The sequence below is a fragment of the Schistocerca americana genome, chromosome 2 (assembly GCF_021461395.2).
Source record: "Schistocerca americana isolate TAMUIC-IGC-003095 chromosome 2, iqSchAmer2.1, whole genome shotgun sequence".
Classification (NCBI taxonomy): domain Eukaryota; kingdom Metazoa; phylum Arthropoda; class Insecta; order Orthoptera; family Acrididae; genus Schistocerca; species Schistocerca americana.
Genome location: NC_060120.1, coordinates 118,482,052 through 118,491,765, shown reverse-complemented (window position 1 = coordinate 118,491,765; position 9,714 = coordinate 118,482,052). Strand labels below are relative to the sequence as shown.

The window sequence follows — 9,714 nt, the reverse complement described above, 5'->3', positions numbered from 1 at the left end:
TAGTCACTTGTGATTCTTATGTTTAATTGGAGCCTCCTTTAAACTGAAATTAGTGACATTGTCAACGTTTCCGTGAACATTAAAACTTAGAAAGTAGATATTCTCTAAATATTTTTGCTATTTTATAAACTGAATGACTAATTATATATTTTAGTGTTGTGTGGATGTTTATAAATGAAGATAAGTTTAAATTCTCATAATATCCCAAAAAAATTTTGAATTCTACGAACTGATTATTCAGTCGACCTAATTTCAAAACCCAGCGTAGGCGCCAAGGTAGAGCTCACAGCCCGATGTCGCGTTCCCCATCTGGCTACAAGTCTGAACATGGAACGTTTTTGGGAGTGCAAAAGGCAGGAAACTGAAAAGCATAAGCTAATCTTCAGCCACACAAGACCCACACGAAGATAAAAAAATGACAAATGAAGAACAGTGGAGAATATTGACCTTACTTTTCCGTTGTTCCCTGTTACCCAGCTTGCATTTCTGGGTCGGCCCCCATATGAGTCTTTTCTAATCGCAGACAGAACAGTTGTACAAGTTTCCAATTTCAATAGCTGCCAGTTATTCCCGTTCATGCTCATGGTTATTTAGTGAGCGTTCTTCCTTGCAAAATGACGTTGTACGTACGATGGTCGTCCACAAGGTACACTACTGGCCATTAAAATTGCTACACCACGAAGACGACGTGCTACAGACGCCAAATTTAACCGACAGGAAGAAGATGTTGTGATATGCAAATGATTAGCTTTTCAGAGCATTCACACAAGGTTGGCGCCGGTGGCGACACCTACAACGTGCTGACATGAGGAAAGTTTTCAACCGATTTCTCATACACAGACAGAAGTTGACCGGCGTTGCCTGGTGAAACGTTGTTGTGATGCCTCGTGTAAGGAGGAGAAATGCGTACCATCACGTTTTCGACTTTGATAAACGTCGGATTGTAGGCTATCGCGATTGCGGTTTATCGTATCGCGACATTGCTGCTCGGGTTGGTCGAGATCCAATGACTGTTAGCAGAACATGGAATCGGTGGGTTCAGGAGGGTAATACGGAATGCCATGCTGGATCCCAACGGCCTCGTATCACTAGCAGTCGAGATGACAGGCATCTTATCCGCATGGCTGTAACGGATCGTGCAGCCACGTCTCGATCCCTGAGTCAACAGATGGGGGCGTTTGCAAGACAACAACCATCTGCACCAACAGTTCGACGACGTTTGCAGCAGCATGGGCTATCAGCTCGGAGACCATGGCTTTGGTTACCCTTGACGCTGCATCACAGGCAGGAGCGCCTGTGGTGGTGTACTCAACGACGAACCTGGGTGCACGAATGGCAAAACGTCATTTTTTCGGATGAATCCAGGTTCTGTTTACAACATCATGATGGTCGCATCCGTGTTTGGCGACATCGCGGTGAACGCACATTGGAAGCGTGTATTCGTCATCGCCATACTGGCCTATCACCCGACGTGACGGTATGGCGTGCCATTGCTTACACGTCTCGGTCACCTCTTGTTCGCATTGACGGCACGTTGAACAGTGGACGTTACATTTCAGATGTGTTACGACCCGTGGCTCTACCCGTCATTCGATCCCTGCGAAACCCTACATTTCAGCAGGATAATGCACGATCGCGTGTTGCAGGTCCTGTACGGGCCTTTCTGGATACATAAAATGTTCGACTGCTGCCCTGGCCAGCACATTCTCCAAATCTCTCACCAATTGAAAACGTCTGGCCAATGGTGGCCGAGCAACTGGCTCGTCACAATACGCCAGTCACTACTCTTGATGAACTGTGGTATCGTGTGGAATCTGCATGAGCTGCTGTACCTGCACACGCCATCCAAGCTCTGTTTGACTCAATGCCCAGTCGTATCAAGGCCGTTGTTACGGTTAGAGGTGGTTATTCTGGGTACTGATTTCTCAGAATCTATACACCCAAATTGCGAGAAAATGTAATCACATGTCAGTTCTAGTATAATATATTTGTCCAATGAATACCCGTTTATCATCTGCTTTGCTTATTGGTGTAGCAATTTTAATGACCAGTAGTGTAAGTTCCGTTTCCATTTCTATCCGCGGCAGCGCTGCGATCGCAATTCCGAGCAGTCGCGGCAGTTACTCTGACTCAAGGAGAAGACATGTACGCCATTTTCAGATCGCTGCTGGCGACGTGTGCCATGTAGTGCTTCTTTATAATGTCAGCCGTAATTGAAAATGCCGCCGCGTGTGAAATCAGATCTATGATTCATTTTCTAAACGCAAAGAAAGTTAAACCAAAGGAAAGTCATTGGCAAATCTGCGAGGTTTACATTGGGTTGTTTGGGGAAGCAGACCAAGCAGAGAGGCCATCGGTCTCATCTGATTAGGGAAGGAAATTGGCCGTGCCCTTTCAAAGGAACCATCCCGGGATTTGCCCGGAGCGATTTAGGGAAATCACGGAAAACCTAAATCAGGACGGCCAGACGCGGGATTGAACCGTCGTTCTCCCGAATGCGAGTCCAATGTGCCACCCACTGCGCCACCTCGCCCGGTAATACTATGAGTGATTCAATGGTTAGAAGATGGGTCAGACTGTTCAATGAAGGACCTGATCAAGTGCACGATGAAGAACGAAGTAGATGCCCGTTTATGGTTACTGATGAACTGATTCACACAACTGAACAGAAGATTAAGCACAACCATAAGTTTACACTTAGTGCTCTTACTATGGAAGTTCCGCAAATCTCACGATCACTAATTCGTGAAATTGTTACTGAAAAACTGAAATTTCGAAAACTTTGCTGACGTTGGGTACCCAAAATTCTTACTGAACAACACAAAAAACAACGGATGGGCAGTGCACTTCAGTTTTTGACACGCAACAATGAAGAAGGCGATGGTTTTCTTTCTCGGATAGTCACGAGGGATGAAACATGGGTATCTTACGACACCCCTGAAACAAAACGGCAAGCCTAAGAAAATTTTGACACCTCGAAAAGACATGTGCACCGTTTTTTTGGGGGGGGGGGGACAGAAAGGCATTTTGCTGACAGGTTTCTTATCACGAGGCCAAACAATCAATGCACTGCGAGACCATTAAGAAGTTGCGCCGCGCAATACGGAATAAGCGCCGAGGGTTACTGTCAAAAGATGTTGTTTTTTCCCACGATAATGCCCGACCTCACACGGCGAATGTGACCAAACAACTCTTACGGGAATTTCACTGGGACGCGTTTGATCATCCTCCGTACAGCCCGGCCCTCGCTCCTAGCGACTTTCATCTCTTCTTACACCTAAAATCTGTCCTTGGTGGTGAACACTTCAACGATGATGACGAGTTGAAAGAACATGTTACCACATGGTTGAATACACCTTCTATGAAGAAGGCTTACAAAACTTGTGCCACGCTACGACAAGTGCATACTAAATTTCGGAAGCTATGTAGAAAAGTAGTTTAACAGTTGTAGATTTTTGTACATTAAATATTTTTTCTGTATCTGTACACGTTTGTTTCATATAACCAAACGGTACTTTGTGGACATACCTCGTACTACTTTCTGCCAGACGTGCTCGGTTCGAGTACTCCGTCTACATGCCACAAGTGGCCCACCGGTACCATCCGACCGCCGTGTCATCCTTAGAGGAGGATGCGGATAGGAGGGGCGTGGGGTCAGCACACCGCACTCCCGGTCGTTATGATGGTATTTTTGACCGAAGCCGCTACTATTCGGTCGAGTAGCTCCTCAATTGGCATCACGAGGCTGAGTGCACCCCGAAAAATGGCAACAGCGCATGGCAACCCAGATGGTCACCCATCCAAGTGCCGACCACGCCCGACAGCGCTTAACTTCGGTGATCTCACGGGAACCGGTGTAACCACTGCGGCAAGGCCGTTTCGAGTACTGCCTGAAGAATTAGTTTCTTTACGACAATGGTAAGCAGATGTTATCTCAATAAAATCTAGAGATGTTTGAAATCTGTAGTGTTTTAATCAACTTTCATACACCTTCCATCAATTCATGTAACAATATTTAAAAAAATACATTTTTATAAAAGTATAAAAATAGTAAAAGTAGTAAAAAGTTACCATTCCTACACCGTGAATGATACGTAAGTACAGTATTAACAACAAGGACACCATTACTAAGAGTAACTTGCCAATACTGTAAGACTGGCCAAAGCATGTGTGTTGACGTATAAAACCAGTAGGAGGCTGACATCTCAGTGCTTGCCCGTGGCCACTGTGGTTTACCAGCTGGCACGCTAGGACACACAGTTAGAAATCTAGACACAAGTATAAAAAACATACTTACTTTTTAAAATATTATTTCAGTTCCCACACAAAAGGATGGGCCAGTAATGCATAAACAGCTCTTCAGCCAAACTTTACACAGATTTAGAAGACGTTTTAAAATAAAATAAACAGGAGACAATAAACGATTAAAATAACACCTCGGTAGAAAGTATTTATGATTTTTAAACTTATTAGATGATATTATACTATAGTCAAACTATAATCTCTGGTTATCGCTATGAATGGTATCGCAACTCATACCTATAACTGAAGACTTGAAACAAAAACGATCTGAATGTCAAAATCATGAATGTAAGGAAACTGGATTTTAAGTATACTTGGTAATTAATGGTCATAATTAAACTATTAATGTGTTTTAATGGAAATTTAAGCATACTATGGATCTAGTTTACATAGGAAATTACAAACATAGTACTTTACTAATATGAGAAACGTACTGAAAGTGGAAATGCAATGAAGATCTGTAAGTGCCATAGTTCAATAGTCGGCAAAAAGACAGTAAAACTTGATTTTGCTTTTGTAAAACTGTTTGTGGTCATTATTATTCATATACTGCATCATTTTAAAAAAATGGTTCAAATGGCTCTAAGCACTATGGGACTTAACATCTGAGGTCATCAGTCCCCTAGATTTAGAACTACTTAAACCTAACTAACCTAAAGACATCACACACATCCATGCCCCAGGCAGGATTCGAACCTACGACCGTAGCAGCCACGCGATTCCGGACTGAGTACCTAGAACCGCTCGGCCACAGCGGCCGGCAGCATCATTTCAATTAAATAGTTCTTCTTTTCTTCACAGATGTGGCTTGTACCATCCAGGGTAGGTAGTTGCATTTTCTCTATGTCCTGTGCTCGTACGTCTTTTCTCACAACAGGGATACCTTCTCAGGCCTCAGTTTCATTTAAGCTTCTCCTGGTCTTAACTATAAGTGGCTTATGTTTATCCAACTATAGCCACTGTACTTTGGATATGTTTAGATTTGATGGGTTTATTTTACAACCTGTAGCTTTTTCGAAATCTGTCAGATGAATTCATGTTACTGACGGTAAATGGCTTTATTTGTCTTGATTGCTGTATCATGTGGTTTATATCCTCTGGAACATTTCACTTCGCAACTCAAGAATAAACATTCTGTCAAGTTATGATGTGGGTTAGCGATCAGTATTGAGACTTACCTCCTGTGCTGGAGGTGCTTTTGCAAGAATACATTTACTACTTTAACTTACATACCCAATTTCAGCTTTTTCCTCATTGCTGCCACTACACCTTTTCCTTTAATTTGTCGTTTCTTTCTCACTGAGAAAGTTACAAATATTTGCCGCCTCCGCCATTTGATCTAACAGTAAGGAGTAAGCGAGCGAAACATAGAGCCTTTCATATGTTAACAGCGGTGGTTGTTAAACCGCATACCATTTTTTGATTGCATTTCATTTAGTACGACATTTTCATTCGTGGCAGTTGGAGGTTTTATACGTTACTGGTCTCCGCTTGCAGATCCCATTTGAACCATAACCTCAAAATTCCTTATTATAGTTCTTGGAGCCTTTTTTATTTGAAGCTTCAATTCTGTGCTCATGAAGGCTGTTTAATGAACAAGTTTCACTTCTGATGCACAACCTACGCTCGCACTCCTACAACAATCAGAAATTTGTGAGTAGCGGGTTAGTGGGCGAGGGTCGATGCGATGGCGCCAGCGAGAAGTTGGGAGTTTGGGTCTGATGGAACGCGTGTTCAGACGGCCGAGGCGGTTAAGGCAACCGTTCTAGAGAAGTACAGCATCCGTGATCGAGTTCCGGTACAGCGCGTATTTTCAACTCTCGCCTTTGCATTGCCTCAATGCCCTGTACGACTGGAAGTCATTTTTCCTTCCTGTCTCTCTCCCATCCCGTTTCCTTTCCATTCCTATCATCCAATTACTCAAGTATAATCACTGGTAACAATGTGAGCGACTCTGTGGTGCAATGATGATGGTGGTTTATGAAAATGATCATAATCTTGATGGAGGAGGAATGCTCAGTACACAGGGCCCTGTGAAACCGCAGGTAACGAGTGAATGTCTTTGAGGTGGAGGCAAGAGGAGGGAGAAAAATGGAAGGATGATGTGATGTGGAGATTTGTGACTAGGGTTGGAAAGAGGGAATTTAATCGTTGGGAAATGACAGTTGGATGTAATTCGACCAGGGAGACCATGGAGGTGCATGGATGGTGGAATATGGATGTAATGGTGGAGCAGGGTACCTGGACTGGTGCTTAGTGGATTGGATACTGGTTGCTGGGATTGGGTTTTGTAATTGATGTATGGGATCCGTATGTGCTCTAGGAAGAGACGAAGATGTGAGAAGCGGATGAGTGAATACGGGATGTGAGCTGGGAGAGGTAGGTAGATGCAGAAGACAAGGCGGAATGCATGCCTTTCCAGGAACTGGGTTTTTTTTTAGGTTAGACTGTCTCGGGAAAGATCAAAAAGGTCTCCAGTCTCAAAGGGTACATGGCAAAGAAACGACGAAAATCGACCAAGCAACAGCCGGTATCGTAGTTGTAAATTGCCGTAGCTGTGTTGGAAAAGCACTCGAGCTTCAAGCGCTAATAGAAAGGAACAGAATGCTGGCTAAAGCCGGAGATAAATTCTGCCGAAATTTTTACAGAGGCGCGAACCGTGTTCAGAAAGGATAGATTAAAAACAGTAGGTGGTGGTGTGTTTGTGTCTGTTGGTAGTAGTTTATCTTGTAGTGAAGGTGAAAAAGATAGTACCTGAGAATTACTATGGGAAGAGGTTATACTCAACAGCCGTACCAAAATAATAATTGGCTCCTTTTACCGACCCCTGACTCAAATGATATAATAGCTGAACGGCTCAAATAAAACTTGAATCTCTTTACAAATAAATACAGGTATAATTGGTGGAGACTTCAATCTACCCTCGATTTGTTGGCGAAAATACATGTTCAAAGCCGGTTGAAGACACAAAACATCTTCCCAAATTGTACTAAATGCTTTCTCTGAGAATTACTTAACAACTGTTCATGAGCCCACACGAATTGTAAATGATTACGAAAACACACTTGGCCTCTCAGCCACAAATAATCATGATCTAATAGAGAGCGTCATGACGGATACAGGGATTAGTGAACACAAGGTCATTGTAGCGAGGCTCAAAACCAGATCAACCAAAACGCAAAAAAATAAACGCAAAATATATCTATTTAAAACATCAGATGAAAATTCGTTTGATGCCTTCCTAAGAGAGTGTCTCCATTCCTTCCAAGCTAATTATGTAAGTGTAGACCAGATATGGCTCAAAGTCAAAGACACACTATCGACAGCAATATATAGATTCATACCGCATAAGTTGATAAGAGACGGGACTGATCCACCATGGTACACAAAACACGTCAGAACACTGTTGCAGAAGCAACGAAAAAAGCATGCCAAATTCAGAAGAACGCAAAATCCCCAAGACTGGCTAAGTTTCACGGAAGCTCGAAATTTAGTGCGGATGTCAATGCGAGATGCTTTTAATAGTTTCCACAATGAAACATTGTCTCAACATGTGCTAGAAAAGCCAAAGAGATTCTGGTCATATGCAAAGTACACCAGTGGCAAAAACAGTCAATACCGTCACTGCGCGATTGCGATGGAAATGTTACCGATGATGGTGTCACTAAAGCGGAGTTACTAAATACAGTTTTCCGTAATTCCTTCACGAAAGAAGACGAAGTAAATATTCCAGAATTCGAAACCAGAGCAACTGTTAGCATGAGTGACATAAAAGTAGATATCTTAGGTGTTGCGAAACAACTCAAATCACTTAAGAAAGACAAGTCTTCCGGTCCAGATGGTATACCAATCACGTTCCTTTCAGGGTATGCAGACACAATAGCGCCTTTCTTAGCAATCATATACAACCGCTCACTTGAAGAATGGCCTGTTCCTGAAGACTGGAAAGTAGCACAGGTCACACCAATATTCAAGAAAGGAAGTGGGAGTAACCCATTGAATTACAGACCCATATCACTGACCTCAATTTGCAGTAGGATTTTTGGGGCATATACTGTACTCAAGCATTATGAATCACCTTGAAGAAAATGACTTACGGATTCAGAAAATATCGTTCTTGTGCAACACGACTACCTCTTTATTCCCATGAAGTAATGAGTGCTGCCGACAAGGGATCTCAGATCGATTCCATATTCCTAGATTTGCAGAAGCCTTTTGATACCGTTCCTCACATGCGACTATTAATCAAATTGTGTGCATATGGAGTATTGTTTAGGTGTGTCACTGGATTCGTGATTTCCTCTCAGAGAGGTCACAGTTCGTAGTGATAGACGCTAAACCATCGAGTAGAACAGAAGTGATATCTGGCGTTCCGCAAGGTAGTGTCATAGGCCCTCTGCTGTTCCTGATTTCCATAAATGATCTAGGTGATAATCTGAGCAGCCCCCTCAGACTGTTTGCAGATGAAGCTGTAATTTACCATCTAGTAAAATCATCAGACGATCAATTCCAACTACAAAATGATCTAGAGAGAATTTCTGTATGGTGCGAAAAGTGGCAATTGTCACTAAACAAAGAAAAGTGTGAGGTCATCCACATGGGTTCTAAAAGAAATCCGATAAATTTTGGGAATAAGTCCCATAGTGCTCAGAGCCATTTGAACCATTTTGCCAAAATATTGAAATATTAGTTATAAACGAACTCTCGTTCATCATCGAGTATTAGTACAGGAGAATTTTTCTGTTTACTATCAGTTTCGATTTCTTCCAGTATATCTAGCAAACTACTATTGGGTGCGGTGTGCAACAGTTCCATGTAATGGTTAATATTTTGCACGGAATGCTTTTCCGTACTAATATGCACACCGAAAGCTGGTTATTCTGTGAATGCGTGTGGCGTCTAAAACGTCTTTCAAATATATGGCCAGCCTAATACTGGCCACAGTCGTTGCAGTAAGCTTTGTACACTTATACTAAGAAATGTGTCGCCTTTGAACCAATTTTATGCCGAATACTTGATTTGAAAGTGTTTGTAGTTTGGAATCCTATCTCTACGTTTGTTTTTTGGAAGCATTGTTCGACTTTTCACGATACTTGGCTGTTGTATGTCATGGCAACATACTGTATTTTGTTTTCAGCTTTCCTTTGTTGTCCATAGTGGAGGTGCCATCAGCATTTTGTGAGAGCTTTATATTTTAAGTTTGTTTTAAGTGTTAATGACATCGGAAGCTTTGTACCCATTAGCTCTTGCTATCTTTTTAAACATTTCTATCTCGAAGTTGATTTCGTCGTGCTGTAAAGGTAACTGCAGGAGACGGGCGTCATAGAGTCAAGAACAATTTCTTATGGCCCTGTGGATGATACGAATGCGCGTTAATTTATAACGTCTCTGCACCTCTGTGCAGACTCGCTT

The 9,714-nt window shown here is 42.5% G+C and overlaps 1 pseudogene; it reads right to left on the bottom strand.

Moving 5' to 3' along the window:
• Positions 1-3,764: 3,764 nt before the first annotated feature.
• LOC124596749 lies at positions 3,765-3,882 on the bottom strand (annotated as a pseudogene).
• Between the last annotated feature and the right edge of the window lie 5,832 nt (positions 3,883-9,714).